Source organism: Gasterosteus aculeatus, chromosome X (genome assembly GCF_964276395.1).
Source record: "Gasterosteus aculeatus chromosome X, fGasAcu3.hap1.1, whole genome shotgun sequence".
Taxonomy (NCBI): Eukaryota; Metazoa; Chordata; class Actinopteri; order Perciformes; family Gasterosteidae; genus Gasterosteus; species Gasterosteus aculeatus.
In genome coordinates this window covers 139,182-157,077 of record NC_135698.1, presented here as the reverse complement: position 1 = coordinate 157,077, position 17,896 = coordinate 139,182, and the positions used below count along the sequence as shown (strand labels likewise).

General features: G+C 47.4%; 34 non-coding genes across 34 annotated transcripts; all 34 read left to right on the top strand.

Moving 5' to 3' along the window:
* Window positions 1-340: 340 nt before the first annotated feature.
* Window positions 341-413, top strand: trnav-uac (transfer RNA valine (anticodon UAC)). The gene has a single exon. It is a non-coding gene; the product is annotated as a tRNA-Val (tRNA).
* A 446-nt stretch (window positions 414-859) lies between these two features.
* Window positions 860-932, top strand: trnav-cac (transfer RNA valine (anticodon CAC)). Its single transcript has one exon. It is a non-coding gene; the product is annotated as a tRNA-Val (tRNA).
* Window positions 933-1,597: 665 nt separating this feature from the next.
* Window positions 1,598-1,670, top strand: trnav-uac (transfer RNA valine (anticodon UAC)). Its single transcript has one exon. It is a non-coding gene; the product is annotated as a tRNA-Val (tRNA).
* A 407-nt stretch (window positions 1,671-2,077) lies between these two features.
* Window positions 2,078-2,150, top strand: trnag-ucc (transfer RNA glycine (anticodon UCC)). Its single transcript has one exon. It is a non-coding gene; the product is annotated as a tRNA-Gly (tRNA).
* Window positions 2,151-2,867: 717 nt separating this feature from the next.
* On the top strand, window positions 2,868-2,940 carry trnav-uac (transfer RNA valine (anticodon UAC)). Its single transcript has one exon. It is a non-coding gene; the product is annotated as a tRNA-Val (tRNA).
* Window positions 2,941-3,497: 557 nt separating this feature from the next.
* Window positions 3,498-3,570, top strand: trnav-uac (transfer RNA valine (anticodon UAC)). Its single transcript has one exon. It is a non-coding gene; the product is annotated as a tRNA-Val (tRNA).
* A 186-nt stretch (window positions 3,571-3,756) lies between these two features.
* On the top strand, window positions 3,757-3,829 carry trnav-aac (transfer RNA valine (anticodon AAC)). The gene has a single exon. It is a non-coding gene; the product is annotated as a tRNA-Val (tRNA).
* A 506-nt stretch (window positions 3,830-4,335) lies between these two features.
* On the top strand, window positions 4,336-4,408 carry trnav-aac (transfer RNA valine (anticodon AAC)). Its single transcript has one exon. It is a non-coding gene; the product is annotated as a tRNA-Val (tRNA).
* Window positions 4,409-4,655: 247 nt separating this feature from the next.
* trnav-aac (transfer RNA valine (anticodon AAC)) lies at window positions 4,656-4,728 on the top strand. Its single transcript has one exon. It is a non-coding gene; the product is annotated as a tRNA-Val (tRNA).
* Window positions 4,729-4,763: 35 nt separating this feature from the next.
* trnav-uac (transfer RNA valine (anticodon UAC)) lies at window positions 4,764-4,836 on the top strand. The gene has a single exon. It is a non-coding gene; the product is annotated as a tRNA-Val (tRNA).
* A 452-nt stretch (window positions 4,837-5,288) lies between these two features.
* trnav-cac (transfer RNA valine (anticodon CAC)) lies at window positions 5,289-5,361 on the top strand. Its single transcript has one exon. It is a non-coding gene; the product is annotated as a tRNA-Val (tRNA).
* Window positions 5,362-5,556: 195 nt separating this feature from the next.
* trnav-uac (transfer RNA valine (anticodon UAC)) lies at window positions 5,557-5,629 on the top strand. The gene has a single exon. It is a non-coding gene; the product is annotated as a tRNA-Val (tRNA).
* A 1,031-nt stretch (window positions 5,630-6,660) lies between these two features.
* On the top strand, window positions 6,661-6,733 carry trnav-uac (transfer RNA valine (anticodon UAC)). The gene has a single exon. It is a non-coding gene; the product is annotated as a tRNA-Val (tRNA).
* A 446-nt stretch (window positions 6,734-7,179) lies between these two features.
* On the top strand, window positions 7,180-7,252 carry trnav-cac (transfer RNA valine (anticodon CAC)). The gene has a single exon. It is a non-coding gene; the product is annotated as a tRNA-Val (tRNA).
* Window positions 7,253-8,656: 1,404 nt separating this feature from the next.
* On the top strand, window positions 8,657-8,729 carry trnav-aac (transfer RNA valine (anticodon AAC)). The gene has a single exon. It is a non-coding gene; the product is annotated as a tRNA-Val (tRNA).
* Window positions 8,730-8,816: 87 nt separating this feature from the next.
* On the top strand, window positions 8,817-8,889 carry trnav-aac (transfer RNA valine (anticodon AAC)). The gene has a single exon. It is a non-coding gene; the product is annotated as a tRNA-Val (tRNA).
* A 1,078-nt stretch (window positions 8,890-9,967) lies between these two features.
* On the top strand, window positions 9,968-10,040 carry trnav-cac (transfer RNA valine (anticodon CAC)). The gene has a single exon. It is a non-coding gene; the product is annotated as a tRNA-Val (tRNA).
* Window positions 10,041-10,705: 665 nt separating this feature from the next.
* On the top strand, window positions 10,706-10,778 carry trnav-uac (transfer RNA valine (anticodon UAC)). The gene has a single exon. It is a non-coding gene; the product is annotated as a tRNA-Val (tRNA).
* Window positions 10,779-10,865: 87 nt separating this feature from the next.
* trnav-aac (transfer RNA valine (anticodon AAC)) lies at window positions 10,866-10,938 on the top strand. Its single transcript has one exon. It is a non-coding gene; the product is annotated as a tRNA-Val (tRNA).
* A 35-nt stretch (window positions 10,939-10,973) lies between these two features.
* Window positions 10,974-11,046, top strand: trnav-aac (transfer RNA valine (anticodon AAC)). The gene has a single exon. It is a non-coding gene; the product is annotated as a tRNA-Val (tRNA).
* Window positions 11,047-11,284: 238 nt separating this feature from the next.
* trnav-aac (transfer RNA valine (anticodon AAC)) lies at window positions 11,285-11,357 on the top strand. The gene has a single exon. It is a non-coding gene; the product is annotated as a tRNA-Val (tRNA).
* Window positions 11,358-11,604: 247 nt separating this feature from the next.
* trnav-uac (transfer RNA valine (anticodon UAC)) lies at window positions 11,605-11,677 on the top strand. Its single transcript has one exon. It is a non-coding gene; the product is annotated as a tRNA-Val (tRNA).
* Window positions 11,678-11,863: 186 nt separating this feature from the next.
* Window positions 11,864-11,936, top strand: trnav-aac (transfer RNA valine (anticodon AAC)). Its single transcript has one exon. It is a non-coding gene; the product is annotated as a tRNA-Val (tRNA).
* A 237-nt stretch (window positions 11,937-12,173) lies between these two features.
* trnav-aac (transfer RNA valine (anticodon AAC)) lies at window positions 12,174-12,246 on the top strand. The gene has a single exon. It is a non-coding gene; the product is annotated as a tRNA-Val (tRNA).
* An 87-nt stretch (window positions 12,247-12,333) lies between these two features.
* trnav-uac (transfer RNA valine (anticodon UAC)) lies at window positions 12,334-12,406 on the top strand. Its single transcript has one exon. It is a non-coding gene; the product is annotated as a tRNA-Val (tRNA).
* Window positions 12,407-12,804: 398 nt separating this feature from the next.
* Window positions 12,805-12,877, top strand: trnav-cac (transfer RNA valine (anticodon CAC)). Its single transcript has one exon. It is a non-coding gene; the product is annotated as a tRNA-Val (tRNA).
* A 1,135-nt stretch (window positions 12,878-14,012) lies between these two features.
* trnav-aac (transfer RNA valine (anticodon AAC)) lies at window positions 14,013-14,085 on the top strand. The gene has a single exon. It is a non-coding gene; the product is annotated as a tRNA-Val (tRNA).
* A 247-nt stretch (window positions 14,086-14,332) lies between these two features.
* On the top strand, window positions 14,333-14,405 carry trnav-aac (transfer RNA valine (anticodon AAC)). The gene has a single exon. It is a non-coding gene; the product is annotated as a tRNA-Val (tRNA).
* Window positions 14,406-14,440: 35 nt separating this feature from the next.
* On the top strand, window positions 14,441-14,513 carry trnav-uac (transfer RNA valine (anticodon UAC)). The gene has a single exon. It is a non-coding gene; the product is annotated as a tRNA-Val (tRNA).
* A 1,031-nt stretch (window positions 14,514-15,544) lies between these two features.
* trnav-uac (transfer RNA valine (anticodon UAC)) lies at window positions 15,545-15,617 on the top strand. Its single transcript has one exon. It is a non-coding gene; the product is annotated as a tRNA-Val (tRNA).
* Window positions 15,618-16,063: 446 nt separating this feature from the next.
* Window positions 16,064-16,136, top strand: trnav-cac (transfer RNA valine (anticodon CAC)). The gene has a single exon. It is a non-coding gene; the product is annotated as a tRNA-Val (tRNA).
* Window positions 16,137-16,801: 665 nt separating this feature from the next.
* On the top strand, window positions 16,802-16,874 carry trnav-uac (transfer RNA valine (anticodon UAC)). Its single transcript has one exon. It is a non-coding gene; the product is annotated as a tRNA-Val (tRNA).
* A 666-nt stretch (window positions 16,875-17,540) lies between these two features.
* Window positions 17,541-17,613, top strand: trnav-aac (transfer RNA valine (anticodon AAC)). The gene has a single exon. It is a non-coding gene; the product is annotated as a tRNA-Val (tRNA).
* Window positions 17,614-17,700: 87 nt separating this feature from the next.
* On the top strand, window positions 17,701-17,773 carry trnav-aac (transfer RNA valine (anticodon AAC)). The gene has a single exon. It is a non-coding gene; the product is annotated as a tRNA-Val (tRNA).
* The last annotated feature ends 123 nt before the right edge of the window (window positions 17,774-17,896 follow it).

Below are 17,896 nucleotides of genomic sequence, written 5' to 3'. Positions count from 1 at the left end.
GATGTTTTTTTCTTTGATTCCGAAATTCAACAATCAAACAGATAAACATAAGCTATGTCCCTGAACACACCGTCTCATGTGGTTTCCGTAGTGTAGTGGTTATCACGTTCGCGAAAGGTCCCCGGTTCGAGACCGGGCGGAAACAGTCGTTGGTGTTTCTTTCTTTGATTCCGAACTTCAACAATCAAACAGATAAACATAAGCTATGTCCCTGAACGCACCATCTCATGTGGTTTCCGTAGTGTAGTGGTTATCACGTTCTCCTAACACTCGAAAGGTCCCCGTTTCGAGACCGGGCGGAAACAATCGTTGATGGTTATTGAACACACCGTCTCATGTGGTTTCCGTAGTGTAGTGGTTATCACGTTCGCCTTACACGCGAAAGGTCCCCGTTTCGAGACCGGGCGGAAACAGTCGTTGATGTTTTTTTCTTTGATTCCGAAATTCAACAATCAAACAGATAAACATAAGTTATGTCACGCGAAAGGTCCCCGTTTCGAGACCGGGCGGAAACAGTCGTTGGTGTTTCTTTCTTTGATTCCGAACTTCAACAATCAAACAGATAAACATGCGCTATGTCCCTGAACGCACCATCTCATGTGGTTTCCGTAGTGTAGTGGTTATCACGTTCGCCGCACACGCGAAAGGTCCCCGGTTCGAGACCAGGCGGAAACAGTCGTTGATGTTTTTTTGTTTATTCCGAACTTCAGCAATCAAACAGATAACACGCCTAACACGCGAAAGGTCCCCGGTTCGAGACCGGGCGGAAACAGTCGTTGGTGTTTCTTTCTTTGATTCCAAACTTCAGCAATCAAACAGATAAACATGCGCTATGTCCCTGAACGCACTATCTCATGTGGTTTCCGTAGTGTAGTGGTTATCACGTTCGCCTCACACGCGAAAGGTCCCCGGTTCGAGACCGGGCGGAAACAGTTGTTGATGTTTTTTTCTTTATTCCGAACTTCAGCAATCAAACAGATAAACATACACTATGTCCCTGAACGCACCATCTCCTGTGGTTTCCGTAGTGTAGTGGTTATCACGTTCGCCTTACACGCGAAAGGTCCCCGTTTCGAGACCGGCCGGAAACAGTCGGTGATGTTTTTTTCTTTGATTCCGAAATTCAATAATCAAACAGATAAACATAAGCTATGTCCCTGAACACACCATCTCATGTGGGTTCCGTAGTGTAGTGGTTATCACGTTCGCCTTACACGCGAAAGGTCCCCGTTTCGAGACCGGCCGGAAACAGTCGGTGATGTTTTTTTCTTTGATTCCGAAATTCAACAATCAAACAGATAAACATAAGCTATGTCCCTGAACACACCGTCTCATGTGGTTTCCGTAGTGTAGTGGTTATCACGTTCGCGAAAGGTCCCCGGTTCGAGACCGGGCGGAAACAGTCGTTGGTGTTTCTTTCTTTGATTCCGAACTTCAACAATCAAACAGATAAACATAAGCTATGTCCCTGAACGCACCATCTCATGTGGTTTCCGTAGTGTAGTGGTTATCACGTTCTCCTAACACTCGAAAGGTCCCCGTTTCGAGACCGGGCGGAAACAATCGTTGATGGTTATTGAACACACCGTCTCATGTGGTTTCCGTAGTGTAGTGGTTATCACGTTCGCCTTACACGCGAAAGGTCCCCGTTTCGAGACCGGGCGGAAACAGTCGTTGATGTTTTTTTCTTTGATTCCGAAATTCAACAATCAAACAGATAAACATAAGTTATGTCCCTGAACGCACCATCTCATGTGGTTTCCGTAGTGTAGTGGTTGTCACGTTCGCCTAACAAGCGAAAGGTTCCCGGTTCGAAACCGGGCGGAAACAGTCTTTGTTGTTTTTTTCTTTGATTCCGAACTTCAACAATCAAACAGATAAACATGCGCTATGTCCCTGAACGCACCATCTCATGTGGTTTCCGTAGTGTAGTGGTTATCACGTTCGCCTAACACGCGAAAGGTCCCTGGTTCGAGACCGGGCGGAAACAGTCGTTGGTCTTTCTTTCTTTGATTCCGAACTTCAACAATCAAACAGATAAACATGCGCTATGTCCCTGAACGCACCATCTCATGTGGTTTCCGTAGTGTAGTGGTTATCACGTTCGCCTTCCACGCGGAAGGTCCCCGTTTCGAGGCCGGGCGGAAACAGTCGTTGGTCTTTCTTTCTTTGATTCCGAACTTCAACAATCAAACAGATAAACATGCGCTATGTCCCTGAACGCACCATCTCATGTGGTTTCCGTAGTGTAGTGGTTATCACGTTCGCCTAACACGCGAAAGGTCCCTGGTTCGAGACCGGGCGGAAACAGTCGTTGGTGTTTCTTTCTTTGATTTTGAACTTCAACAATCAAACAGATAAACATGCGCTATGTCCCTGAATGCACCATCTCATGTGGTTTCCGTAGTGTAGTAGTTATCACGTTCGCCTCACACGCGAAAGGTCCCCGTTTCGAGACCGGGCGGAAACAGTCGTTGATGTTTTTTTCTTTGATTCCCAACTTCAACATTCAAACAGATAAACATGCGCTATGTCCCTGAACGCACCATCTCATGTGGTTTCCGTAGTGTAGTGGTTATCACGTTCGCGAAAGGTCCCTGGTTCGAGACCGGGCGGAAACAGTCGTTGATGTTTTTTTCTTTATTCCGAACTTCAGCAATCAAACAGATAAACATACACTATGTCCCTGAACGCACCATCTCCTGTGGTTTCCGTAGTGTAGTGGTTATCACGTTCGCCTTACACGCGAAAGGTCCCCGTTTTGAGACCGGGCGGAAACAGTCGTTGATGTTTTTTTCTTTGATTCCCAACTTCAACATTCAAACAGATATACATAAACTATGTCCCTGAACACACCATCTCCTGTGGTTTCCGTAGTGTAGTGGTTATCACGTTCGCCTTACACGCGAAAGGTCCCCGGTTCGATACCGGGCGGAAACAGTCGTTGGTCTTTCTTTCTTTGATTTTGAACTTCAACAATCAAACAGATAAACATGCGCTATGTCCCTGAATGCACCATCTCATGTGGTTTCCGTAGTGTAGTAGTTATCACGTTCGCCTCACACGCGAAAGGTCCCCGTTTCGAGACCGGGCGGAAACAGTCGTTGATGTTTTTTTCTTTGATTCCCAACTTCAACATTCAAACAGATAAACATGCGCTATGTCCCTGAACGCACCATCTCATGTGGTTTCCGTAGTGTAGTGGTTATCACGTTCGCGAAAGGTCCCTGGTTCGAGACCGGGCGGAAACAGTCGTTGATGTTTTTTTCTTTATTCCGAACTTCAGCAATCAAACAGATAAACATACACTATGTCCCTGAACGCACCATCTCCTGTGGTTTCCGTAGTGTAGTGGTTATCACGTTCGCCTTACACGCGAAAGGTCCCCGTTTTGAGACCGGGCGGAAACAGTCGTTGATGTTTTTTTCTTTGATTCCCAACTTCAACATTCAAACAGATATACATAAACTATGTCCCTGAACACACCATCTCCTGTGGTTTCCGTAGTGTAGTGGTTATCACGTTCGCCTTACACGCGAAAGGTCCCCGGTTCGATACCGGGCGGAAACAATCGTTGATGGTTCCTGAACACACCGTCTCATGTGGTTTCCGTAGTGTAGTGGTTATCACGTTCGCGAAAGGTCCCCGGTTCGAGACCGGGCGGAAACAGTCGTTGGTGTTTCTTTCTTTGATTCCGAACTTCAACAATCAAACAGATAAACATAAGCTACGTCCCTGAACGCACCATCTCATGTTGTTTCCGTAGTGTAGTGGTTATCACGTTCGCCTAACACGCGAAAGGTCCCCGGTTCGAGACCGGGCGGAAACAGTCGTTGGTGTTTCTTTCTTTGATTCCGAACTTCAACAATCAAACAGATAAACATGCCCTATGTCCCTGAACGCACCATCTCATGTGGTTTCCGTAGTGTAGTGGTTATCACGTTCGCCTCACACGCGAAAGGTCCCCGGTTCGAGACCGTGCGGAAACAGTCGTTGATGTTTTTTTCTTTGATTCCGAAATTCAACAATCAAACAGATAAACATGCGATATGTCCCTGAACGCACCATCTCATGTGGTTTCCGTAGTGTAGTGGTTATCACGTTCTCCTAACACTCGAAAGGTCCCCGTTTCGAGACCGGGCGGAAACAATCGTTGATGGTTCCTGAACACACCGTCTCATGTGGTTTCCGTAGTGTAGTGGTTATCACGTTCGCGAAAGGTCCCCGGTTCGAGACCGGGCGGAAACAGTCGTTGGTGTTTCTTTCTTTGATTCCGAACTTCAACAATCAAACAGATAAACATAAGCTACGTCCCTGAACGCACCATCTCATGTTGTTTCCGTAGTGTAGTGGTTATCACGTTCGCCTAACACGCGAAAGGTCCCCGGTTCGAGACCGGGCGGAAACAGTCGTTGGTGTTTCTTTCTTTGATTCCGAACTTCAACAATCAAACAGATAAACATGCCCTATGTCCCTGAACGCACCATCTCATGTGGTTTCCGTAGTGTAGTGGTTATCACGTTCGCCTCACACGCGAAAGGTCCCCGGTTCGAGACCGTGCGGAAACAGTCGTTGATGTTTTTTTCTTTGATTCCGAAATTCAACAATCAAACAGATAAACATAAGCTATGTCCCTGAACGCGCCATCTCATGTGGTTTCCGTAGTGTAGTGGTTATCACGTTCGCCTAACACGCGAAAGGTCCCCGGTTCGAGACCGGGCGGAAACAATCGTTGATGGTTCCTGAACACACCATCTCATGTGGTTTTCGTAGTGTAGTGGTTATCACGTTCGCCTTACACGCGAAAGGTCCCCGGTTCGAGACCGGGCGGAAACAGTCGTTGATGGTTCCTGAACACACCGTCTCATGTGGTTTCCGTAGTGTAGTGGTTATCACGTTCGCCTAACACGCGAAAGGTCCCCGTTTCGAGACCGGGCGGAAACAGTCGTTGGTGTTTCTTTCTTTGATTCCGAACTTCAACAATCAAACAGATAAACATGCGCTATGTCCCTGAACGCACCATCTCATGTGGTTTCCGTAGTGTAGTGGTTATCACGTTCGCCGCACACGCGAAAGGTCCCCGGTTCGAGACCAGGCGGAAACAGTCGTTGATGTTTTTTTGTTTATTCCGAACTTCAGCAATCAAACAGATAACACGCCTAACACGCGAAAGGTCCCCGGTTCGAGACCGGGCGGAAACAGTCGTTGGTGTTTCTTTCTTTGATTCCGAACTTCAGCAATCAAACAGATAAACATGCCCTATGTCCCTGAACGCACCATCTCATGTGGTTTCCGTAGTGTAGTGGTTATCACGTTCGCCTCACACGCGAAAGGTCCCCGGTTCGAGACCGGGCGGAAACAGTCGTTGACGTTTTTTTCTTTGATTCCGAAATTCAACAATCAAACAGATAAACATAAGCTATGTCCCTGAACGCGCCATCTCATGTGGTTTCCGTAGTGTAGTGGTTATCACGTTCGCCTAACACGCGAAAGGTCCCCGGTTCGAGACCGGGCGGAAATAATCGTTGATGGTTCCTGAACACACCATCTCATGTGGTTTTCGTAGTGTAGTGGTTATCACGTTCGCCTTACACGCGAAAGGTCCCCGGTTCGAGACCGGGCGGAAACAGTCGTTGATGGTTCCTGAACACACCGTCTCATGTGGTTTCCGTAGTGTAGTGGTTATCACGTTCGCCTAACACGCGAAAGGTCCCCGTTTCGAGACCGGGCGGAAACAGTCGTTGGTGTTTCTTTCTTTGATTCCGAACTTCAACAATCAAACAGATAAACATGCGCTATGTTCCTGAACGCACCATCTCATGTGGTTTCCGTAGTGTAGTGGTTATCACGTTCGCCGCACACGCGAAAGGTCCCCGGTTCGAGACCAGGCGGAAACAGTCGTTGATGTTTTTTTGTTTATTCCGAACTTCAGCAATCAAACAGATAACACGCCTAACACGCGAAAGGTCCCCGGTTCGAGACCGGGCGGAAACAGTCGTTGGTGTTTCTTTCTTTGATTCCGAAATTCAACAATCAAACAGATAAACATACACTATGTCCCTGAACGCACCATCTCCTGTGGTTTCCGTAGTGTAGTGGTTATCACGTTCGCCTTACACGCGAAAGGTCCCCGTTTCGAGACCGGCCGGAAACAGTCGGTGATGTTTTTTTCTTTGATTCCGAAATTCAACAATCAAACAGATAAACATAAGCTATGTCCCTGAACACACCATCTCATGTGGGTTCCGTAGTGTAGTGGTTATCACGTTCGCCTTACACGCGAAAGGTCCCCGTTTCGAGACCGGCCGGAAACAGTCGGTGATGTTTTTTTCTTTGATTCCGAAATTCAACAATCAAACAGATAAACATAAGCTATGTCCCTGAACACACCGTCTCATGTGGTTTCCGTAGTGTAGTGGTTATCACGTTCGCGAAAGGTCCCCGGTTCGAGACCGGGCGGAAACAGTCGTTGGTGTTTCTTTCTTTGATTCCGAACTTCAACAATCAAACAGATAAACATAAGCTATGTCCCTGAACGCACCATCTCATGTGGTTTCCGTAGTGTAGTGGTTATCACGTTCTCCTAACACTCGAAAGGTCCCCGTTTCGAGACCGGGCGGAAACAATCGTTGATGGTTATTGAACACACCGTCTCATGTGGTTTCCGTAGTGTAGTGGTTATCACGTTCGCCTTACACGCGAAAGGTCCCCGTTTCGAGACCGGGCGGAAACAGTCGTTGATGTTTTTTTCTTTGATTCCGAAATTCAACAATCAAACAGATAAACATAAGTTATGTCACGCGAAAGGTCCCCGTTTCGAGACCGGGCGGAAACAGTCGTTGGTGTTTCTTTCTTTGATTCCGAACTTCAACAATCAAACAGATAAACATGCGCTATGTCCCTGAACGCACCATCTCATGTGGTTTCCGTAGTGTAGTGGTTATCACGTTCGCCGCACACGCGAAAGGTCCCCGGTTCGAGACCAGGCGGAAACAGTCGTTGATGTTTTTTTGTTTATTCCGAACTTCAGCAATCAAACAGATAACACGCCTAACACGCGAAAGGTCCCCGGTTCGAGACCGGGCGGAAACAGTCGTTGGTGTTTCTTTCTTTGATTCCAAACTTCAGCAATCAAACAGATAAACATGCGCTATGTCCCTGAACGCACTATCTCATGTGGTTTCCGTAGTGTAGTGGTTATCACGTTCGCCTCACACGCGAAAGGTCCCCGGTTCGAGACCGGGCGGAAACAGTTGTTGATGTTTTTTTCTTTATTCCGAACTTCAGCAATCAAACAGATAAACATACACTATGTCCCTGAACGCACCATCTCCTGTGGTTTCCGTAGTGTAGTGGTTATCACGTTCGCCTTACACGCGAAAGGTCCCCGTTTCCAGACCGGCCGGAAACAGTCGGTGATGTTTTTTTCTTTGATTCCGAAATTCAATAATCAAACAGATAAACATAAGCTATGTCCCTGAACACACCATCTCATGTGGGTTCCGTAGTGTAGTGGTTATCACGTTCGCCTTACACGCGAAAGGTCCCCGTTTCGAGACCGGCCGGAAACAGTCGGTGATGTTTTTTTCTTTGATTCCGAAATTCAACAATCAAACAGATAAACATAAGCTATGTCCCTGAACACACCGTCTCATGTGGTTTCCGTAGTGTAGTGGTTATCACGTTCGCGAAAGGTCCCCGGTTCGAGACCGGGCGGAAACAGTCGTTGGTGTTTCTTTCTTTGATTCCGAACTTCAACAATCAAACAGATAAACATAAGCTATGTCCCTGAACGCACCATCTCATGTGGTTTCCGTAGTGTAGTGGTTATCACGTTCTCCTAACACTCGAAAGGTCCCCGTTTCGAGACCGGGCGGAAACAATCGTTGATGGTTATTGAACACACCGTCTCATGTGGTTTCCGTAGTGTAGTGGTTATCACGTTCGCCTTACACGCGAAAGGTCCCCGTTTCGAGACCGGGCGGAAAGAGTCGTTGATGTTTTTTTCTTTGATTCCGAAATTCAACAATCAAACAGATAAACATAAGTTATGTCCCTGAACGCACCATCTCATGTGGTTTCCGTAGTGTAGTGGTTGTCACGTTCGCCTAACAAGCGAAAGGTTCCCGGTTCGAAACCGGGCGGAAACAGTCTTTGTTGTTTTTTTCTTTGATTCCGAACTTCAACAATCAAACAGATAAACATGCGCTATGTCCCTGAACGCACCATCTCATGTGGTTTCCGTAGTGTAGTGGTTATCACGTTCGCCTCACACGCGAAAGGTCCCCGGTTCGAGACCGGGTGGAAACAGTCGTTGATGTTTCTTTCTTTGATTCCCAACTTCAACATTGAAACAGATATACATAAACTATGTCCCTGAACACACCATCTCCTGTGGTTTCCGTAGTGTAGTGGTTATCAAGTTCGCCTTACACGCGAAAGGTCCCCGGTTCGAGACCGGGCGGAAACAGTCGTTGATGGTTCCTGAACACACCGTCTCATGTGGTTTCCGTAGTGTAGTGGTTATCACGTTCGCGAAAGGTCCCCGGTTCGAGACCGGGCATAAACAGTCGTTGGTGTTTCTTTCTTTGATTCCGAACTTCAACGATCAAACAGATAAACATAAGCTATGTCCCTGAACGCACCATCTCATGTGGTTTCCGTAGTGTAGTGGTTATCACGTTCGCCTAACACGCGAAAGGTCCCCGGTTCGAGACCGGGCGGAAACAGTCGTTGGTGTTTCTTTCTTTGATTCCGAACTTCAACAATCAAACAGATAAACATAAGCTATGTCCCTGAACGCACCATCTCATGTGGTTTCCGTAGTGTAGTGGTTATCACGTTCGCCTAACACGCGAAAGGTCCCCGGTTCGAGACCGGGCGGAAACAGTCGTTGGTGTTTCTTTCTTTGATTCCCAACTTCAACATTGAAACAGATATACATAAACTATGTCCCTGAACACACCATCTCCTGTGGTTTCCGTAGTGTAGTGGTTATCACGTTCGCCTTACACGCGAAAGGTCCCCGGTTCGAGACCGGGCGCAAACAGTCGTTGATGGTTCCTGAACACACCGTCTCATGTGGTTTCCGTAGTGTAGTGGTTATCACGTTCGCGAAAGGTCCCCGGTTCGAGACCGGGCGTAAACAGTCGTTCGTGTTTCTTTCTTTGATTCCGAACTTCAACGATCAAACAGATAAACATAAGCTATGTCCCTGAACGCACCATCTCATGTGGTTTCCGTAGTGTAGTGGTTATCACGTTCGCCTAACACGCAAAAGGTCCCCGGGTTCGAGACCGGGCGCAAACAGTCGTTGATGGTTCCTGAACACACCGTCTCATGTGGTTTCCGTAGTGTAGTGGTTATCACGTTCGCGAAAGGTCCCCGGTTCGAGACCGGGCGTAAACAGTCGTTCGTGTTTCTTTCTTTGATTCCGAACTTCAACGATCAAACAGATAAACATAAGCTATGTCCCTGAACGCACCATCTCATGTGGTTTCCGTAGTGTAGTGGTTATCACGTTCGCCTAACACGCAAAAGGTCCCCGGGTTCGAGACCGGGCGGAAACAGTCGTTGGTGTTTCTTTCTTTGATTCCGAACTTCAGCAATCAAACAGATAAACATGCCCTATGTCCCTGAACGCACCATCTCATGTGGTTTCCGTAGTGTAGTGGTTATCACGTTCGCGAAAGGTCCCCGGTTCGAGACCGGGCCTAAACAGTCGTTGGTGTTTCTTTCTTTGATTCCGAACTTCAACGATCAAACAGATAAACATAAGCTATGTCCCTGAACGCACCATCTCATGTGGTTTCCGTAGTGTAGTGGTTATCACGTTCGCCTAACACGCGAAAGGTCCCCGGTTCGAGACCGGCCGGAAACAGTCGTTGGTGTTTCTTTCTTTGATTCCGAACTTCAGCAATCAAACAGATAAACATGCCCTATGTCCCTGAACGCACTATCTCATGTGGTTTCCGTAGTGTAGTGGTTATCACGTTCGCCTCACACGCGAAAGGTCCCCGGTTCGAGACCGGGCGGAAACAGTTGTTGATGTTTTTTTCTTTATTCCGAACTTCAGCAATCAAACAGATAAACATACACTATGTCCCTGAACGCACCATCTCCTGTGGTTTCCGTAGTGTAGTGGTTATCACGTTCGCCTTACACGCGAAAGGTCCCCGTTTCGAGACCGGCCGGAAGCAGTCGGTGATGCTTTTTTCTTTGATTCCAAAATTCAACAATCAAACAGATAAACATAAGCTATGTCCCTGAACACACCATCTCATGTGGGTTCCGTAGTGTAGTGGTTATCACGTTCGCCTTACACGCGAAAGGTCCCCGTTTCGAGACCGGCCGGAAACAGTCGGTGATGTTTTTTTCTTTGATTCCGAAATTCAACAATCAAACAGATAAACATAAGCTATGTCCCTGAACACACCGTCTCATGTGGTTTCCGTAGTGTAGTGGTTATCACGTTCGCGAAAGGTCCCCGGTTCGAGACCGGGCGGAAACAGTCGTTGGTGTTTCTTTCTTTGATTCCGAACTTCAACAATCAAACAGATAAACATAAGCTATGTCCCTGAACGCACCATCTCATGTGGTTTCCGTAGTGTAGTGGTTATCACGTTCTCCTAACACTCGAAAGGTCCCCGTTTCGAGACCGGGCGGAAACAATCGTTGATGGTTATTGAACACACCGTCTCATGTGGTTTCCGTAGTGTAGTGGTTATCACGTTCGCCTTACACGCGAAAGGTCCCCGTTTCGAGACCGGGCGGAAACAGTCGTTGATGTTTTTTTCTTTGATTCCGAAATTCAACAATCAAACAGATAAACATAAGTTATGTCCCTGAACGCACCATCTCATGTGGTTTCCGTAGTGTAGTGGTTATCACGTTCGCCTAACACGCGAAAGGTCCCCGGTTCGAGACCGGGCGGAAACAGTCGTTGATGGTTCCTGAAAGCACCATCTCATGTGGTTTCCGTAGTGTAGTGGTTATCACGTTCGCCTAACACGCGAAAGGTCCCCGGTTCGAGACCGGGCGGAAACAGTCGTTGGTGTTTCTTTCTTTGATTCCGAACTTCAGCAATCAAACAGATAAACATGCCCTATGTCGCTGAACGCACCATCTCATGTGGTTTCCGTAGTGTAGTGGTTATCACGTTCGCGAATGGTCCCCGGTTCGAGACCGGGCGTAAACAGTCGTTGGTGTTTCTGTCTTTGATTCCGAACTTCAACGATCAAACAGATAAACATAAGCTATGTCCCTGAGCGCACCATCTCATGTGGTTTCCGTAGTGTAGTGGTTATCACGTTCGCCTAACACGCGAAAGGTCCCCGGTTCGAAACCGGGCGGAAACAGTCTTTGTTGTTTTTTTCTTTGATTCCGAACTTCAACAATCAAACAGATAAACATGCGCTATGTCCCTGAACGCACCATCTCATGTGGTTTCCGTAGTCTAGTGGTTATCACGTTCGCCTCACACGCGAAAGGTCCCCGGTTCGAGACCGGGTGGAAACAGTCGTTGATGTTTCTTTCTTTGATTCCCAACTTCAACATTGAAACAGATATACATAAACTATGTCCCTGAACACAACATCTCCTGTGGTTTCCGTAGTGTAGTGGTTATCACGTTCGCCTTACACGCAAAAGGTCCCCGGTTCGAGACCGGGCGGAAACAGTCGTTGATGGTTCCTCAACACACCGTCTCATGTGGTTTCCGTAGTGTAGTGGTCATCACGTTCGCGAAAGGTCCCCGGTTCGAGACCGGGCGTAAACAGTCGTTGGTGTTTCTTTCTTTGATTCCGAACTTCAACGATCAAACAGATAAACATAAGCTATGTCCCTGAACGCACCATCTCATGTGGTTTCCGTAGTGTAGTGGTTATCACGTTCGCCTAACACGCGAAAGGTCCCCGGTTCGAGACCGGGCGGAAACAGTCGTTGGTGTTTCTTTCTTTGATTCCGAACTTCAGCAATCAAACAGATAAACATGCCCTATGTCCCTGAACGCACCATCTCATGTGGTTTCCGTAGTGTAGTGGTTATCACGTTCGCGAAAGGTCCCGGTTCGAGACCGGGCGTAAACAGTCGTTGGTGTTTCTTTCTTTGATTCCGAACTTCAACGATCAAACAGATAAACATAAGCTATGTCCCTGAACGCACCATCTCATGTGGTTTCCGTAGTGTAGTGGTTATCACGTTCGCCTAACACGCGAAAGGTCCCCGGTTCGAGACCGGGCGGAAACAGTCGTTGGTGTTTCTTTCTTTGATTCCGAACTTCAGCAATCAAACAGATAAACATACACTATGTCCCTGAACGCACCATCTCCTGTGGTTTCCGTAGTGTAGTGGTTATCACGTTCGCCTTACACGCGAAAGGTCCCCGGTTCGAGACCGGGCGGAAACAGTCGTTGGTGTTTCTTTCTTTGATTCCGAACTTCAGCAATCAAACAGATAAACATGCCCTATGTCCCTGAACGCACCATCTCATGTGGTTTCCGTAGTGTAGTGGTTATCACGTTCGCGAAAGGTCCCCGGTTCGAGACCGGGCGTAAACAGTCGTTGGTGTTTCTTTCTTTGATTCCGAACTTCAACGATCAAACAGATAAACATAAGCTATGTCCCTGAACGCACCATCTCATGTGGTTTCGGTAGTGTAGTGGTTATCACGTTCGCCTAACACGCGAAAGGTCCCCGGTTCGAGACCGGGCGGAAACAGTCGTTGGTGTTTCTTTCTTTGATTCCGAACTTCAGCAATCAAACAGATAAACATGCCCTATGTCCCTGAACGCACTATCTCATGTGGTTTCCGTAGTGTAGTGGTTATCACGTTCGCCTCACACGCGAAAGGTCCCCGGTTCGAGACCGGGCGGAAACAGTTGTTGATGTTTTTTTCTTTATTCCGAACTTCAGCAATCAAACAGATAAACATACACTATGTCCCTGAACGCACCATCTCCTGTGGTTTCCGTAGTGTAGTGGTTATCACGTTCGCCTTACACGCGAAAGGTCACCGTTTCGAGACCGGCCGGAAACAGTCGGTGATGTTTTTTTCTTTGATTCCGAAATTCAACAATCAAACAGATAAACATAAGCTATGTCCCTGAACACACCATCTCATGTGGGTTCCGTAGTGTAGTGGTTATCACGTTCGCCTTCCACGCGGAAGGTCCCCGTTTCGAGACCGGGCAGAAACAGTCGTTGGTCTTTCTTTCTTTGATTTCGAATTTCAACAATCAAACAGATAAACATAAGCTATGTCCCTGAACGCACCATCTCATGTGGTTTCCGTAGTGTAGTGGTTATCACGTTCGCCTAACACGCGAAAGGTCCCTGGTTCGAGACCGGGCGGAAACAGTCGTTGGTGTTTCTTTCTTTGATTTTGAACTTCAACAATCAAACAGATAAACATGCGCTATGTCCCTGAATGCACCATCTCATGTGGTTTCCGTAGTGTAGTAGTTATCACGTTCGCCTCACACGCGAAAGGTCCCCGTTTCGAGACCGGGCGGAAACAGTCGTTGATGTTTTTTTCTTTGATTCCCAACTTCAACATTCAAACAGATAAACATGCGCTATGTCCCTGAACGCACCATCTCATGTGGTTTCCGTAGTGTAGTGGTTATCACGTTCGCGAAAGGTCCCTGGTTCGAGACCGGGCGGAAACAGTCGTTGATGTTTTTTTCTTTATTCCGAACTTCAGCAATCAAACAGATAAACATACACTATGTCCCTGAACGCACCATCTCCTGTGGTTTCCGTAGTGTAGTGGTTATCACGTTCGCCTTACACGCGAAAGGTCCCCGTTTTGAGACCGGGCGGAAACAGTCGTTGATGTTTCCTGAACACACCGTCTCATGTGGTTTCCGTAGTGTAGTGGTTATCACGTTCGCGAAAGGTCCCCGGTTCGAGACCGGGCGGAAACAGTCGTTGGTGTTTCTTTCTTTGATTCCGAACTTCAACAATCAAACAGATAAACATAAGCTACGTCCCTGAACGCACCATCTCATGTTGTTTCCGTAGTGTAGTGGTTATCACGTTCGCCTAACACGCGAAAGGTCCCCGGTTCGAGACCGGGCGGAAACAGTCGTTGGTGTTTCTTTCTTTGATTCCGAACTTCAACAATCAAACAGATAAACATGCCCTATGTCCCTGAACGCACCATCTCATGTGGTTTCCGTAGTGTAGTGGTTATCACGTTCGCCTCACACGCGAAAGGTCCCCGGTTCGAGACCGTGCGGAAACAGTCGTTGATGTTTTTTTCTTTGATTCCGAAATTCAACAATCAAACAGATAAACATAAGCTATGTCCCTGAACGCGCCATCTCATGTGGTTTCCGTAGTGTAGTGGTTATCACGTTCGCCTAACACGCGAAAGGTCCCCGGTTCGAGACCGGGCGGAAACAATCGTTGATGGTTCCTGAACACACCATCTCATGTGGTTTTCGTAGTGTAGTGGTTATCACGTTCGCCTTACACGCGAAAGGTCCCCGGTTCGAGACCGGGCGGAAACAGTCGTTGATGGTTCCTGAACACACCGTCTCATGTGGTTTCCGTAGTGTAGTGGTTATCACGTTCGCCTAACACGCGAAAGGTCCCCGTTTCGAGACCGGGCGGAAACAGTCGTTGGTGTTTCTTTCTTTGATTCCGAACTTCAACAATCAAACAGATAAACATGCGCTATGTCCCTGAACGCACCATCTCATGTGGTTTCCGTAGTGTAGTGGTTATCACGTTCGCCGCACACGCGAAAGGTCCCCGGTTCGAGACCAGGCGGAAACAGTCGTTGATGTTTTTTTGTTTATTCCGAACTTCAGCAATCAAACAGATAACACGCCTAACACGCGAAAGGTCCCCGGTTCGAGACCGGGCGGAAACAGTCGTTGGTGTTTCTTTCTTTGATTCCGAAATTCAACAATCAAACAGATAAACATACACTATGTCCCTGAACGCACCATCTCCTGTGGTTTCCGTAGTGTAGTGGTTATCACGTTCGCCTTACACGCGAAAGGTCCCCGTTTCGAGACCGGCCGGAAACAGTCGGTGATGTTTTTTTCTTTGATTCCGAAATTCAACAATCAAACAGATAAACATAAGCTATGTCCCTGAACACACCATCTCATGTGGGTTCCGTAGTGTAGTGGTTATCACGTTCGCCTTACACGCGAAAGGTCCCCGTTTCGAGACCGGCCGGAAACAGTCGGTGATGTTTTTTTCTTTGATTCCGAAATTCAACAATCAAACAGATAAACATAAGCTATGTCCCTGAACACACCGTCTCATGTGGTTTCCGTAGTGTAGTGGTTATCACGTTCGCGAAAGGTCCCCGGTTCGAGACCGGGCGGAAACAGTCGTTGGTGTTTCTTTCTTTGATTCCGAACTTCAACAATCAAACAGATAAACATAAGCTATGTCCCTGAACGCACCATCTCATGTGGTTTCCGTAGTGTAGTGGTTATCACGTTCTCCTAACACTCGAAAGGTCCCCGTTTCGAGACCGGGCGGAAACAATCGTTGATGGTTATTGAACACACCGTCTCATGTGGTTTCCGTAGTGTAGTGGTTATCACGTTCGCCTTACACGCGAAAGGTCCCCGTTTCGAGACCGGGCGGAAACAGTCGTTGATGTTTTTTTCTTTGATTCCGAAATTCAACAATCAAACAGATAAACATAAGTTATGTCACGCGAAAGGTCCCCGTTTCGAGACCGGGCGGAAACAGTCGTTGGTGTTTCTTTCTTTGATTCCGAACTTCAACAATCAAACAGATAAACATGCGCTATGTCCCTGAACGCACCATCTCATGTGGTTTCCGTAGTGTAGTGGTTATCACGTTCGCCGCACACGCGAAAGGTCCCCGGTTCGAGACCAGGCGGAAACAGTCGTTGATGTTTTTTTGTTTATTCCGAACTTCAGCAATCAAACAGATAACACGCCTAACACGCGAAAGGTCCCCGGTTCGAGACCGGGCGGAAACAGTCGTTGGTGTTTCTTTCTTTGATTCCAAACTTCAGCAATCAAACAGATAAACATGCGCTATGTCCCTGAACGCACTATCTCATGTGGTTTCCGTAGTGTAGTGGTTATCACGTTCGCCTCACACGCGAAAGGTCCCCGGTTCGAGACCGGGCGGAAACAGTTGTTGATGTTTTTTTCTTTATTCCGAACTTCAGCAATCAAACAGATAAACATACACTATGTCCCTGAACGCACCATCTCCTGTGGTTTCCGTAGTGTAGTGGTTATCACGTTCGCCTTACACGCGAAAGGTCCCCGTTTCGAGACCGGCCGGAAACAGTCGGTGATGTTTTTTTCTTTGATTCCGAAATTCAATAATCAAACAGATAAACATAAGCTATGTCCCTGAACACACCATCTCATGTGGGTTCCGTAGTGTAGTGGTTATCACGTTCGCCTTACACGCGAAAGGTCCCCGTTTCGAGACCGGCCGGAAACAGTCGGTGATGTTTTTTTCTTTGATTCCGAAATTCAACAATCAAACAGATAAACATAAGCTATGTCCCTGAACACACCGTCTCATGTGGTTTCCGTAGTGTAGTGGTTATCACGTTCGCGAAAGGTCCCCGGTTCGAGACCGGGCGGAAACAGTCGTTGGTGTTTCTTTCTTTGATTCCGAACTTCAACAATCAAACAGATAAACATAAGCTATGTCCCTGAACGCACCATCTCATGTGGTTTCCGTAGTGTAGTGGTTATCACGTTCTCCTAACACTCGAAAGGTCCCCGTTTCGAGACCGGGCGGAAACAATCGTTGATGGTTATTGAACACACCGTCTCATGTGGTTTCCGTAGTGTAGTGGTTATCACGTTCGCCTTACACGCGAAAGGTCCCCGTTTCGAGACCGGGCGGAAACAGTCGTTGATGTTTTTTTCTTTGATTCCGAAATTCAACAATCAAACAGATAAACATAAGTTATGTCCCTGAACGCACCATCTCATGTGGTTTCCGTAGTGTAGTGGTTGTCACGTTCGCCTAACAAGCGAAAGGTTCCCGGTTCGAAACCGGGCGGAAACAGTCTTTGTTGTTTTTTTCTTTGATTCCGAACTTCAACAATCAAACAGATAAACATGCGCTATGTCCCTGAACGCACCATCTCATGTGGTTTCCGTAGTGTAGTGGTTATCACGTTCGCCTCACACGCGAAAGGTCCCCGGTTCGAGACCGGGTGGAAACAGTCGTTGATGTTTCTTTCTTTGATTCCCAACTTCAACATTGAAACAGATATACATAAACTATGTCCCTGAACACACCATCTCCTGTGGTTTCCGTAGTGTAGTGGTTATCAAGTTCGCCTTACACGCGAAAGGTCCCCGGTTCGAGACCGGGCGGAAACAGTCGTTGATGGTTCCTGAACACACCGTCTCATGTGGTTTCCGTAGTGTAGTGGTTATCACGTTCGCGAAAGGTCCCCGGTTCGAGACCGGGCATAAACAGTCGTTGGTGTTTCTTTCTTTGATTCCGAACTTCAACGATCAAACAGATAAACATAAGCTATGTCCCTGAACGCACCATCTCATGTGGTTTCCGTAGTGTAGTGGTTATCACGTTCGCCTAACACGCGAAAGGTCCCCGGTTCGAGACCGGGCGGAAACAGTCGTTGGTGTTTCTTTCTTTGATTCCGAACTTCAACAATCAAACAGATAAACATAAGCTATGTCCCTGAACGCACCATCTCATGTGGTTTCCGTAGTGTAGTGGTTATCACGTTCGCCTAACACGCGAAAGGTCCCCGGTTCGAGACCGGGCGGAAACAGTCGTTGGTGTTTCTTTCTTTGATTCCCAACTTCAACATTGAAACAGATATACATAAACTATGTCCCTGAACACACCATCTCCTGTGGTTTCCGTAGTGTAGTGGTTATCACGTTCGCCTTAC